A 16113-nucleotide genomic window follows, 5' to 3' on the forward strand; every position below is an offset into this window, starting at 1 on the left:
CGTAGAGCTTACAATCTATATGATTGCAGATAATTGTAATATTGTATAGTTGGATTTATTTTAGGGTTAGCATTTATTCATAATTTTTACTTGCATTAACCTCAACATATAATAGATATTCTATATGCATATACACTTTAATGGAGGACGAGCAGAGCAAAACAAACTGCCTGTAAAGGGGAAGTTTGCTTAAAAATTAACTTTTATTGGTTGATTCACTAAAGGTCAACAAAGCATGAGATACATTAACAAGCACCCTTCTTGTTTTTCTCAAGGTATTTGTCTTCCTCTGTCTATCTGTCTGTATCTATCTATCTATCTATCTATCTATCTATCTATCTATCTATCTATCTATCTATCTATCATCTATCTATTGATCTATGCCTTTCTCTGGTCTTTCTATGCCAGCAGTTCCTCATGACAGATCTGGGGTCAGGGCCGGATTTCTCATTTGGGTGCCCCGAGGCCGCCCCCTTTTGCCACCCACCTCGGCACCCAGCTTCGCGCATGCGCACCGCACGCAATCCCCGCCCCCGTCGCGCATGCGCGCCACTTAGTTCATTCGCTTTTCGGAGCTGTGGGGAGAGGGCGCGCTAAAGTTTCTGCGCGTCCTCTCCCCATTACTCCGCATGGGGGCAAATTATTTTGGTGCGGCTGGGCGGCATGCCGCCCCTACATTTCTGCCGCCTTAGGCCCAGGCCTTTGTGGCCTCGCCACAAATCCGGGCCTGTCTGGGGTGAGGGGTTGTTCTATTCTGCACTGAAATGCTGGAAAGGGGTTAAACAGCCCCATGCATTGATTCTGCCAGTATAATGACATATTTTGTGAGATATTTAATTGTCCCTCTCGTGTATCAGGAGCATTACAGATAATCTGCTATAATCCCTGCAGTGGTATTTGTGACTGCCATATAACACAAGCCATAAACATTGCAATGACATTTTAGCATAGCGTGAGATTTATGAAGCCACCTGGGCTATATTTATTCCAACAGCCTTGAAGCTGTCTGTCTTGGGCAGCATTCAGTCCCGTGCTGTTCTTTATCTCGGAGATTTACTGCTCTCTGAAGAAAGGAGAATATTAAGTGAGGGTTGCAGTAAGGGCAGCACTTTCTCCAGCCTGCTTGTCCAGCCATGTTATAGGGGCTCAGCCACAAGCTGAACTCTTTATCAGAATACTAATTTGCAGGGCCCCTCCCACAGGATAGACTGTCAGCTTAAATGTTCTAAGAACTCTATCACCCATATGTCATAAAAGACACGCCAGTGCGACAAATTCTACGTGGTCAACATTTTTACGCGTGACTTTTATTTTTACTCCAAAAACTGCATTAAACTCAATAGGGTTGATTCACTAAAGTGCGATAAAACAAGCGCTATTCATAGCATGTGTTGAAAATTTTATTGCGTCTTATTTTTCGCGTCTTAACGCATGATTCACTAAAAGGATACTTGCGTTAATTTAGACGCGATGCTGTTTGCGTTATTTAAGTCATGAAGACTATTTTCGTGCGGTATTTGATGCAACGCAGGCTAATTAACGCAGCACGCTACTTATCCCGCGCACGCCATATTAGCCACACACACCATTATGCTCATAAAACTACTTTTTTTGAAAATGCCCATTTCCCTGCAAACTGGAGGCTGCATCACTCTAGGGTCAACACAGACTTGAATAAATCCCACTGCAAAGTCCATATTTTATTGCCAAAAGCTCATTAACTGTACTTTTCTATAATTACCGCTTGCCCCAAGTAGGTGTTAATTTTCGCACAGATTTATGTGATATTTAGCGCTTCTAAGTGTTTGTCAATCATGCGTTAGTGTTATTTCTGCGCGAGAATTAACGCAATGCAGTAAAATTTAAGCATTCGGTTGCGCGCTATTTAACGTACACATGCGATAATACTCTAGCGAATCGCGCATTTTTTTTCGTGTCAATTTTACCGCAAGAAATCATGCGATAACGATTATTGCACTTTAGTGAATCAACCCTAATTTTTCTCACTCCAAATACATTAATGTAATTTGGGCATTTTTTGTATCAACATTTTTGTCTTTTTTGTCTTGGTGAATAAATATGCTCATCGCTTATATATATACAGTATATGATATAATATATTCTACAGCACCTCTACTGAGCTTGCAATCTAAGGTGCCTCTTCCATGCTTCATGACACTATGGTCAGTTTTATCAGAGGCCAATAATCCTACCTGTATGTATTTAGAGTGCAAATGGAAAACCCTATAGGGCACATTTACCACCACAGTTACAGTCCCAGACACACATTGCACCCATTGATTATACACTATTCATTATGTGGTACCTGTGCAGTAAGCGACTCCCTAGTTGCACTGAGCACTAGTGCCGCTGTCCCACCTCCTGTTCCACGCTGCTTGCAAGCTCGCCTATTGGCAGATAGGAACCCTACAAGTTGCCCGTAATTCCTACTGCATCAGTTGGCGCAGCAATCAGCATGTAAACACAACACTGAGTAACAGGAATAACAAAACTTTGGACACAATTCCCCCTGCAATTTGTCAAAATGGGCACCCAAAATTGAGTTTGACAGATAAGGCACCATTGAGACAGACTCAATTCAGTGTTGAGCTACAATGCCGCTCCCAAAACTTTGCGCACTGCACTTTCATTCAGTCAACTCTATTACTTATATGGACTTATAGGGCAATCCTCTGCCTGATTGGTTTTGAGAGTATTCCCTTGTCCATGATGCCACCTAGTGTCTAAATCAAGTAATAACAACAGACTAATTGACAACCACTTCTACTCCTTTTACAACTCCTACCACCTAACAAAGCAATATGCCAGTTGCTAACTAAAGGTCGCCATACATGGGCTGCTGATTGGGATCCTTTGGACCAATTTGCGAGTTTATCTGCCCATGTATGTGGCCCTCTGACAGGCCTCCCTGACAGATATCTGGCCAAAAATCAGCCAGATGTCGATTACGCACACTTGATTTGTTTGAGTTAACTTTTAGTATGATGAAAAGTAATATTCTGGGGCAATTTTTTATTGGTCTTCATTTTTTATTATTTGTAGTTTTTTAATTATTTCACTTTTTTTTCAGCAATTATCTGGTAGATAGGGTTTAAATTACCTTAGCAACCAGGGTGTGGTTTAAATAAGAGCTTGATTTATTCATAGGTGAGGACCTGAATAAAAATAATATGTAACAAAAAGTAACAATAACATTGTAGCCTCACAGAGCAATAGTTTTTTTGGCTGCTGGGGTCAGTGATCCCTGATTGAAAGTTGGAAAGAGTTAAAAGAAGAAGGCAAATAACTAAAAAACTATAAAAAAAAAATTAAATTATGAATAAAGTAAAGTTGCAATCACTGAGCCTCACCATGTTGATCAGGCATGCCTGTTTTAATGCACAATGAACTATTGCCATCCCCAAAAACTGGGCAGGATTGTGGGTGAATGACAGGCATGGTAGGAAGTGAGGTCAGAGGAAGGGTTAAATGAATGGATTAATTATACAGTATTTATGGTGTTTTATGTGGTTCCTGCAGATTGTTTTAATAAATGAGAATTTAGCATTTTGCTAATAAGGAGACTACACCGTTTTATTGGCGGGATACCCATAATGCTATTTTGAAACATGTGTCTGTAAACAGTCTATAAACAATACAAGTCCATCCAGATCAACCTGCTTTTGGGACCCTTTTCCCCAGTTTTTGATGCCCTACAAATAAATACACATTACACAAAAAGGAAACCTTGCAGCAATATCCCTTGATGATAGGGTGATATAATATCTGATTTATTTCAGGACCACCACAAGGCTAGATTAACTTAGCCTTTAATTAATAACACATCCCCGTATGTTGATGTATATCAGCTATGCCCAGTGCATTCTGTTTAACAAGCAATTTACTCACAGAACCAAAAAGCCTTTTTGCAGAAGTTTTCATTGCTGGGTAGGGTGTGTTGTGCAAACAAAAAAGGCACCAACAGATAGTTGCTATGGACACGTAGTACATTTTTTTAACAATACATCAAGGCTTAAAAGCTTCTATCACAAAAGTAGAATTGCAAAAGTTTTATTGCACATAGCATAAATAATACGGTCATAAACGGCAATAAACTTTCAGTGTGTTTCAAAATGCTTTGCTTGGGATTTAATATTTGGGTTTTTAAGCCTTTCAATAATGTAATGAACTAAACATTATATACATCTATCTATCGATCTATCGATCTATCTATCATCTATATATATACATATACACACAAACATATGCACATATATATTTATATATACTTCATAAATGCCTTGCAAAGAAGAAGTGTAAATTTTATTGCTTTTCTGGCCTAGGCTGGGATGTTTAGGATTGAAACAATAAGGCATTAAAATGTGCACATTTTTATTACAAGTCATTGATTTATGCTGCCTTTAAACATTTTTTTTTATCTACAATGGTTTATTCTGCTTTACAGAAATTGGATTTATATTTATATATAAATATAATATGTGTGTGTGTGTGCATGTGGATAGGTGGTTCATAAGGCAGGTGTTATTTCCAGGGCTCCCTTGTGTCCCTGTCGCCTTGTGTGCAATTCATCAACGCAGGCTAAACAGGTGCATTGACATTAGGTACAAGGCACATGTATGGGTGCAAGTAGCTTTGTGAATAGATTTTGTTCAGACCTTAAATTGGGCAATTTTCGGCCACGCCTGCGTGAACCTTCTACTGCCAAAGCCACCATTATAGTCCTCATTACAATTATATATATTTTAAAACAATATTTACTTACTATTTTTTAAGCAGGTTCATATTTATAAGTGGGTATTTAATTACCAACCAGAATGTATACTGTTGTGGCATAACATGAAATGTCCACTTTCATCGGCATCGGCTTTGATAAATGTGCCCAATCCATTTGTTAAAACCTTTCCTGACCGTCAGGTTTTGATACATGGCAAACATGATCAAACTGCTGGGAATCACTCTGGATCCCCCAGTTCCCTCTATAATAAATCTACCATTAAATACATTAAACAAGCTTTATTAACGTTATGTTACTACAGATTTTATTGTATTGTATTAAAAGGTCACAGCAACCTTTACTTGTGCCCCAGCTTAGCGTGCTTATCCCTATAGGTAATGGCTACAGGGCCACTTTTGGAGTTTTAAACCCAGCCTTTTATTGTAGCCCAGAAATATGGTTCCACAGTGCACACATTGCCCCCTACAGACATAAATGGTAGCATTACAAGATACAGTATATACGGTATATATAATAGTATGTTATTTTGGCCATCACATTTGTTTCCTGTGAGTCAAGGGAGTCTGTATAAAAATAAGTAAATAGCCTATTATGAAAATATATGAATTATATCAACAAAACAATTATGTTGTTTTAAATTTAGTAACTGAATGCAGTAAAATACAGCATTATATGCTGAAATCTGTAATCTATCTATATATTATCTATTTATCTATCTATCTATCAATCATCTATCCATGTATCTATCTATCTATCTATCATCTATCTATCTATCTATCTATCATCTATCTAGCTATCTATCTATTATCTATCTATCTATCAATCATCTATCCATGTATCTATCTATCTATCTATCATCTATCTATCTATCTATCTATCTATCTATCTATCTATCTATCTATCATCTATCTATTATCTATCAATCTATTTATCTATTATCTATCAATCTATCTATCTATCTATCTATCTATCTATCTATCTATCTATCTATCATCTATCTATTATCTATCAATCTATTTATCTATTATCTATCAATCTATTTATATATTATCTATCAATCAATCAATCAATCTATCTATCTATCTATCTATCTATCTATCTATCTATCATCTATTATCTATCTATCTATCATCTATTCATGTATCTATCTATCTATCTATTATCTATCTATCTATTATCTATCTATCTATCTATCTATCTATCTATCTATCTATCTATCTATCATCTATTATCTATCTATCTATCATCTATTCATGTATCTATCTATCTATCTATTATCTATCTATCTATTATCTATCTATCTATCTATCTATCTATCATTACCTCTCTTTGTTTATAATACAGTAAGTGGTATATCCCTCTCTCTCTCTCTCTCTCTCCTTTATATATATAAAAGGAATAGAATGCCGCTCACACAGGGACTTCAAAAAAAGCAAAAAAAGTTTATTAATCCATATATATATATATATATATATATATATATATATATATATATATATATATATATATATATATATATATATATATATATATATATATATATATATTTATTTATTTATTTTTAAATGTTAGACACATACATGTGCACTATTTGTATTTGTATTTATGCGTCTATTTCGGTATTTATAAATCAACGGACTTAATTCAGTACGTATGGTAATTTAAGTGTAGTTGAATATTTATCTATTTTAGGCACAACCTTTCCCAAGGATAAAAGCTATTCCTGTAAGTGCTAACCTTACCTTGTTATAGGAAGGACTAACTGTGTTGGTATGCAGTAAATCACATGTAAACACCTGTAAATGTGATTTAAATCACATACTTTTTCTTGAAAATAAGCAGTTTTTTCCCCCTTCCCCTCCCTTTGTGTGAGGGATAAGAAAAGCTTTCTCCTGTAAAAATACTATGGCAAACTGGTAGCTTTCGGTTTTCAGTCTGGTTTACTACAGTAGTTACTGTTTAACATCCCCACCCACGTTTTTAGTTTGTTTAGTAAATCGATCTGATGGAAGGCAGCCCTGTCGCCATTGAGCAAAGCTAATATTCTATAGCATATGGCTGAGACTCCTCCAGGGAATTTCAAAATATAGAAATCCTGACTGGGAAAAGTTATCCCCTGACACGACAGACTAGAATTTGGACTCTGTAATCAGAGGAATGAAATTGCGGTGATCTCATATTACAGCATCAGATCTAAAAGGGTAAGTGCCATACATACAGTGCTATTGTGGTGCCCGGAGAGCAAGTCGAATGTATATGTTCTGGGAAAGTCGCTCTATTTATAAAGTGGATGATAAAAGAAAATGCTGTGGGTAATGGGCCTTGACAAGTGCTTTCTAAGAACAGTTTCGGGCAGTTCTATTTTGTGGGGGGGTCATGTGACTTCCCTGTCACCGAGCCGTATATTCCAGATTTCAGTCTGGTAGATTCGCTATGTGTAGTATGAGACATGGGGAGGGGGAGATTGTTCGTAGTGATATTTATAATCATGAGCTTACACCTGTCATTGTGTCCAGATATGTCGGAAGATATCATTTATATCACACCATATAAATATTACAAATATCCTCTTATGTGCATTGTTATGTTGTTGAAAATTCTGTCTAACGTGCTGTGGGTTATGGCTGAAAACAATGGCTGAGAAGTACTTGTTGCCAGGGAGAAGCCCATTTTCCCAAAAGCATTAGAGAGACAGGGGCTCTGATTCACCCCTGATTGTACTACTGTGCAATAACGGTATATCGTAGCTTTTACACTTTACTGGAACCTATAGGACCTGTTATCCAGAATGCTCGAGGCCTAGGGTTTTACAGATAAGGGGTCTTTCCAAAATTTGGATCACCATACCAAAAATCATTTAAACATTAAATAAACCCACGAGGAATGTTTTGCCTCCAATAATAATTAATTATATCTTAGTTAGGATCAATTACAAGGTACTGTTTTATTACTACAGAGAAAAAGGAAATCATTTTTATGAATTTGTATTATTTGGTCAAAATGTAGTCCATGGGAGATGGCCTGCTCCCTAATTCTGAGCTTTCTGGATAACGGGTTCCGGAATAACAGATACGATACCTATACTTGTAATTATATAAAAAGATTTGCCCTGCATAATAAACCATACAATTTATCAGAGCATTAGAAATACTATAAGTATATAAAAATACATTTGCTTGATTAAAACAAATCCAGGGGCATATATGAAGGACTAATGTATGGGCACTGAAGGGCCACAAACTTGCACCACATATAGTACATCCCCAACCGTCCCATGTAGGGGTGCAGTGACAGGAACCTGACTGCTCACACAAGGCAGATTCATATAGAAAATGCTGGTCAAAATCTGCCCCTGTAGGCAGTGACTGGCGGATCTCATTTATTTTTGTCACTGCACATACAGGGGCAGGTGTTGCCTGGATCTCTACTCTATCTTCAGCCTACGGGCTCTTACAGACTTTTGTGCATATAAAAATGTACGCAGAGAATGTCAAAATGCATACTGTGTATTGTGTTTATGTGCATTTTTTTTACCGCAGCAAGGTGCGTTTTAGTTTAACATGAATATATTGATATAGATTTGGGTGCTTCTGGAAACAACCAGGCAGCATAAAATGCTCATGTGTTAAGATGTGTCTCAAACACACAGACAAAAAACTTGTTTGTAAGATCCCTTAGTTCATCCTTGTAAAAAAAAACACTGGAGGCTACCACTTCCAGCAGTACATTTAGAATTAAATGCCCAGCTCGAGGTGTAGGAACAGCAATGGCAGGAATATCTGTCATAAGAAAGTTGGCAATAAATACAACATACATGGCTCCATGGCACTCTGCATCCCATGGTCTTCTTGGCTTCTTAAAAACATGCAAGCTAGAGGCATGCCAAGTAGGGTGGCAACCTGCCCGGTTTTGACCTGGACACCCTGGTTTTGTCCGGGTCAAAACTGCCTGCCTGGTTTAACAAATTAAGAAAACTGGGCAGGACTTATTCTGAGAACAGCCATCACCTCCCTGCCCCCCTGTGTAGAGTTGAATCTGGAAGGTGGTAACCCTAGTGCCAAGGTGCCCCCCCCATACATGTGCCAGCCCTTCTTTATGTAGAACAATCTGTTGTGCAAAGGCTGTATCACAACAAGTTAGAGGTGCCACACATGTCAGGGCACAGTTACATGTGAGGGCACTAAGATAACATTCCAGGGGCAAGGTAAGGTGCAAAGTGCAAATAACATGACATTTTGGGGTTGCTATTTTGCACCTTGCACCGTGCCCCCTTTTTTCTAAATAAGAGCCATGTATTACCATTACCAATTGTTCTTATGCCTAGTCTTCAAAAAAGTTTATTAATAATAGCAGCAAACTTGAGGAATTTACTAGGAAATTCAAACTATTGTTTTAAGGCAGCAGGGCCATTAATATTAATATTAATTAGTGCAACCCTGATAAGTGACTAATTGCTGTCTAAATAGTAAGGAAGTTAATAACACAAAGCTAAGGAAATATATAATAGTAATATTCATAATTCAATAAGTGTGTGCACTTAGTGTGTTACTATATAGAACAAATGTCTGGGGGCGGGTGGCAATAACAGTCAAAAAGGGAGAGGGAAGGGAGGATGGGTGGCAGTAAAGGCACACCTTCTCCCACATATATAACCATAAGTGATTTAGGGCACCTGTGTGACAGCTGCTATTTATTCAATGTCAAGTTGTGATAATTTGTTCTACATTCAGTTACGACAAAGGAGCAGAGATGAGAAGTTATGAAATTCACTAGATAATAAAGTTTTGTAGGTGTCCAGGGTGCACGTGTGTTGCTATCACTCTAATCTTGTAAAGTAATATGCTATGTATACTGTGGGCATATCTTTTAGAATCTGAAAACTCCTCTTGATTGTTGTCTGTGCTCCTCGCACATTATTTAGCAGAGATTTTCTCAGTTTATTTGTTTTTTTTAAATTCGTCATTTGAAATTTTGGGACAGTAAAAACACTCAAGAAAATGTTGACATTTTGCATGTTTCCCTTGGACTTACCAGTAAAACACCTTGACAATTCTTGTGACAGTGGGGAAATACAAAGGTTACTAATAAAATGCTGGTATAGCCATTGGTTTGAATGGACCTTGGCAACCTAAATCTCCTTAATTTTTTCTTCCATAAAAAAAAAAAAGATAAATATCAAAGTACAGGTATCGGACCCCTTATCCGGAAACTCATTATCTAGAAAGTTCCAAATTACGGAAAGGCCATTTCCCATAGACTCCATTGTAATCAAATAAATCAAGCTTGCACTTGATCCCAACTAAGATATAATTAATGCTTACTGAAGCCTAAACAATCCTGTTGGGTTTAATTACTGTTTAAATAATTTATTATCAGACTTAAGGTAGGAGATCTGAATTACGGAAAGACCCCTTATCTGGAAAACCCAAGGTCCCAAGCATTCTGGATAACGGGTCCCATACCTGTATTTACAGAATGTATGTACAGAAACTGTAAGTTTTTTGATCATACACTGTGGTTTGTACAGGATGTCTCAGTCCAAGAAAAAGTAAAAAGGGTACAGTATATTGAGAAAATTGCTTTATTCTTCTAGTTCTGAAAACTGAAACTTAAAAAGTGCAAAGCAAAGGGTTCTTGGAGAAAGAGTAGATTTCATGCAGGGAAATAATCCCAGCTACAGCGATTTTGGCATCTTTAGCATTTCGTTAGTCTATTCTGGGATAGCTAATACAGGAAATATTATGTATATATTAGTAAAATAGCTTTTTATACAACAAATGTGAATTGATTCCGTTCAGGTCAATTCTTTTTTATGTTCTCAGGTTCATTGATCTTGGAGGCATTTAAACAAGCTTATATTGGGTTTTTTTTTTTTACAAAATAATTACACACATTATTTAAGAACTGTATTCATGTCAGCAGTAACCTTCTCTTGGGGAATATAGCATAACCAAAAAGCCTTGCCGTTCCAATGCTTAGAATTTTATTGAAAGTGTTTACACAAGATACTAATTTTAAATGTAGGAAGCAGCAAAAATATTTTACACATTAAAACTTTATTTAAAGTGAATTCCTTAACTCCACTATCCTCACAGTAAAGAACCTCTCCTTTATTGACTTTTGAAGATTACTTTTGGCTGCTCTTTTCTCACCTATATCGTAACATAGTAACATAGGGTTGAAGAAAGGGTCCATCTAGTTCAACCCTTCCAAGTAAACCCAGCACACACAAGCCCATACTGACCTATCTATACACTCACATACAGACCCATACTGACCTATCTATACACTCACATACAGACCCATACTGACCTATCTATCCACTCACATACAGACCCATACTGACCTATCTATCCACTCACATACAGACCCATACTGACCTATCTATACACTCACATACAGACCCATACTGACCTATCTATACACTCACATACAGACCCATACTGACCTATCTATACACTCACATACAGACCCATACTGACCTATCTATCCACTCACATACAGACCCATACTGACCTATCTATCCACTCACATACAGACCCATACTGACCTATCTATACACTCACATACAGACCCATACTGACCTATCTATACACTCACATACAGACTCATACTGACCTATCTATACACTCACATACAGACCCATACTGACCTATCTATACACTCACATACAGACCCATACTGACCTATCTATACACTCACATACAGACCCATACTGACCTATCTATACACTCACCTACAGACTCATACTGACCTATCTATACACTCACATACATAAACCCATACTGACCTATCTATACACTCACATACAGACCCATACTGACCTATCTATACACTCACATACATAAACCCATACTGACCTATCTATACACTCACATACAGACCCATACTGACCTATCTATCCACTCACATACAGACCCATACTGACCTATCTATACACTCACATACAGACCCATACTGACCTATCTATACACTCACATACAGACCCATACTGACCTATCTATACACTCACATACAGACCCATACTGACCTATCTATACACTCACATACAGACCCATACTGACCTATCTATACACTCACATACAGACTCACACTGACCTATCTATACATTCACATACAGACCCATACTGACCTATCTATCCACTCACATACAGACCCATACTGACCTATCTATCCACTCACATACAGACCCATACTGACCTATCTATCCACTCACATACAGACCCATACTGACCTATCTATCCACTCACATACAGACCCATACTGACCTATCTATCCACTCACATACAGACCCATACTGACCTATCTATACACTCACATACAGACCCATACTGACCTATCTATACACTCACATACAGACCCATACTGACCTATCTATACACTCACATACAGACCCATACTGACCTATCTATACACTCACATACAGACCCATACTGACCTATCTATACACTCACATACAGACCCATACTGACCTATCTATACACTCACATACAGACCCATACTGACCTATCTATACACTCACATACAGACCCATACTGACCTATCTATACACTCACCTACAGACTCATACTGACCTATCTATACACTCACATATAGACCCATACTGACCTATATATACATTCACATACAGACCCATACTGATCTATCTATACACTCACATACAGACCCACACTGACCTATCTATACACTCACATACATAAACCCATACTGACCTATCTATACACTCACATACAGACCCATACTGACCTATCTATACACTCACATACAGACCCATACTGACCTATCTATACACTCACATACAGACCCATACTGACCTATCTATACACTCACATACAGACCCATACTGACCTATCTATACACTCACATACAGACCCATACTGACCTATCTATACACTCACATACAGACCCATACTGACCTATCTATACACTCACATACAGACCCATACTGACCTATCTATACACTCACATACAGACCCATACTGACCTATCTATACACTCACATACAGACCCATACTGACCTATCTATACACTCACATACAGACCCACACTGACCTATCTATACACTCACATACAGACCCATACTGACCTATCTATCCACTCACATACAGATCCATACTGACCTATCTATACACTCACATACAGACCCATACTGACCTATCTATACACTCACATACATAAACCATATATACCAACATCAATACTAGCTGTAGATATTAGTATCACAATAGCCTTGGATACTATGCTTGTTTAAGAACTCATCCAGGCCCCTCTTAAAGACATTAACAGAATCTGCCATTACAACATCACTATCTGCCTATAATCCCCTCTAATGTATTTGTACAGGGAAATCATGCCCCCCTCGCAAGCACCTTTTTCCCAGAGAAAACAACCCCGACCTAGTATAACCTCATAGTTTAAATCTTCCAACCATTTACCAGTGTAGTTTCACATCTCTGCACTTTCTCCAGCTCATTAATATCCTTCTTAAGGACTGGAGCCCAAAACTGCACTGCATACTCAAGGTGAGGCCTTACCAGGGACCTATAAAGAGGTAAAATTATGTTTTCATCCCTTGAGTCAATGCCCTTTTTTATACAAGACAGCACTTTGCTTTAGTAGCCACAGAATGATACTGCCTGGAATTAGACAACTTGTTATCTACAACCCTCCCCCCCCCCCCCCGCCCCCCAATCCTTGTCTGTTTAAATTTCAGTCTTGTCTCTTCTAAAAGGAAAACCAGCCTACTGATCTCTGCAGGTCAGATTCAAACAAACTAACTGAACAGTTATGTCCCATATGCCCCCCCTCAAGTCACTGATTGGTTACTGATTGCTAACAGCTTAGAGAGCTGAAAGGAGGAAGTAGAGTTCTGGCTATTATGTTAGACATCTGCCCACTACAGCCTTTATAGATTACATTTTTGCCTAACTAACTATATTGAAAACATTTTTTATTTTGCGCAGTCTATCAATTTTTATCTGTACACTGAACTATTCCTTTAAAGGACAATGAAAGGTTAATATCAATTAAAAGTAAGTCTAAAGGCATTCTTTTTAAGTACTTACTGCATAGCTAAATTCCCAGATCCCTGCTTGCTTCTCTGAGATATGGTGCTGGCAGTCTACAGCAGTGTGAAGACTACAGTGACATCACTGAAATCTCTCTCCCCTTCCTGTAGGTGCCAGCGGCAGCCTTCCTATTCTCTGAGCATGTGTGTAACTTGATCCTGTCTCCTGTTCTGAGCTACACATACCCACCAGCCAATCAGAAGCGGATCTGGCAGAGGGGAGGGGGGGAGGGAATGAAACACATGTGCAGTATGAAGCAAGGAGGGAAAGGAAGGGAGAATACCTTTTTAGAGATGGCTGCCTGTTCTATAAAATGTGAAGTAAGTGTGACTGAGTAAATATTTGATTAGGTGAGCCAAAAGTGTGGCGTTTTTACTAAACAATAGGAGGACTATTGGGCAGTATGCTTTTTACATTTTGACTTGTATTCTCCTTTAAGGCCGTGTTGAGCTAGTAACATATCTGGTTTTCCTAACACAGAATAATGTTATTATGAGTCCAAGCCTCCTCCTCCATATTTCCTGAAGCCTTTGGTGTAACGTATGAACAACATAGGACCCATAGACAACACTATACCGGTATCTCACACAGCCCTGAGCTGGCCATTTTGAATGGCATTTCCAGGCTCTAAGCTGTCTGCTGGATGGCACCTCTGTCACCAAAATCTACACATTTCATTTGAAAACATTACACGAATGTTAATGGAAAAGGAAGCATGCAAATAGATTTTCTTAAACCTACTGTGCAATAAATTATTCCTGACTGGTAAAGAACTTTTTTTTTTCATTTCTCCTTGGTGTGTCACTTTGCAAATTATCCTGCTCACATTTGGTTGTGAGACAGTGAAGCTTTCATTCACACCAATTTCTATTTACATAATACATATAACATGTGCAAGATTATGACATTACAATGGCAAAATTACCTTGATTGTTATAGTTCTTTGCTCTTTCTAATATTCATGTCAGTTGCAGATCTGTCAGCACAGCAGTGCATAGACATTTTCTATTTGAGAAATGCAAATTAAAATACCAGGGTTTCTCCTGCAAAGCAACTAGCTTCATGAAAAAGTCCCTAATCACAAATGTACAGAACGGGAATAGGCGATAATAAGGTGTTGACAATATACTTGATGACATTTAGAACAGAGTTATTATGATTTGAATGAACTAAGAGTTAATATATTGCTTTTATAGCAGTAGTTAGATGTTTGGTATCCTAGGCTCCTAGGTTACATTTATGTTTTTAGATACAAACACAGGTAAGAAATAATCTTACTTGCTGCCAAATTTATCATTAGTGAAGGGGTTCAAGAAGCAGGTTTGGTGATCGCAATGGGACAATCACATTGGAATCAGATTATCAGCTTATCCAAACAACAACACTCTGCTCATGCTAGGTTATCCACTAGAAAAGCTAGAAAACTTTGGTTGAGGAGAGATGTCCCTCTTTCCTATGCAACACAGAGGGAATTCTGGGAAGGAAGTCCAAGCTTGCTCCTAAAATGGTATATACCTCTATCATCTGGGTATATACCAGGGCAGTATGATGATTGGATTCCCAAATGTAGAGCGGTTTTGTTCTTATTGGGGCTCATCAGGGCAATTAGAAAATGTAGAGCCAGGAAAATGGATCCACTAAAAATGAATTTTGGTTAAAGAGAGATATCTTCGTTTGTATGCAAAGCAGATGGAACTCTGGGAAGGAAGCCCAGGATTTCCATTTACATTAAATGCTCTTTCCATTTGCATTAAATACTCCATTCTGCTGTTTGGATTTCCAAATGCAGACTAGTCTTGCCCTATTTGGGACTCATCAACACAATGCACGGTTTTTACAGTGATATGTATTCACATCATTTAGCCTCTTTAATCAACTCATCGCAGAATGTCAGGAACGTTCTGTTAAAATTTATGTGCTGGAAATGGACTTTTAATATTGTGTAGAGAGTGGAATTCTGAGAGAATGTTCTACTTTTTTTAATTCATTTTAATTAATTGTAGTTTTTAAATTAGTGTTTTGGGCTGCAACTATTAAATGTGTTATCTAATTTCTGGGGTTCCACTGACCCTAGCAACCGATAACTGGATAATATAGCATCATTACAGATGCAAATGGGAGATTCATTTAATGCAATTGCACTGCACCTGCAGCAGTTGTGTCCAGTTTGCCAAAATAAATGCTTCTTCATGTGCAAATAAGGCGCAATGTGACAAATATTTTCAAAATCTGTCTGGGATCATTTCTGGTGTTTGACATGCGAGTGAAACGTGCCCCCTATTTTTTCAG

At 37.9% G+C, this 16113-nt stretch overlaps 1 protein-coding gene across 1 annotated transcript in view; it reads left to right on the forward strand.

Moving 5' to 3' along the window:
* The first annotated feature begins 6759 nt into the window (after positions 1–6759).
* The window catches only part of hnf4g (hepatocyte nuclear factor 4 gamma), a 47626-nt gene continuing 38272 nt past the window's right edge, over positions 6760–16113 (forward strand). The window contains exon 1 of the mRNA XM_004915166.3: positions 6760–6957. The gene's annotated coding sequence lies outside the window, so the exon portion shown is untranslated. The remainder of the gene's footprint in view (positions 6958–16113) is intronic.

The sequence above is a fragment of the Xenopus tropicalis genome, chromosome 6 (genome assembly GCF_000004195.4).
Source record: "Xenopus tropicalis strain Nigerian chromosome 6, UCB_Xtro_10.0, whole genome shotgun sequence".
Taxonomy (NCBI): domain Eukaryota; kingdom Metazoa; phylum Chordata; class Amphibia; order Anura; family Pipidae; genus Xenopus; species Xenopus tropicalis.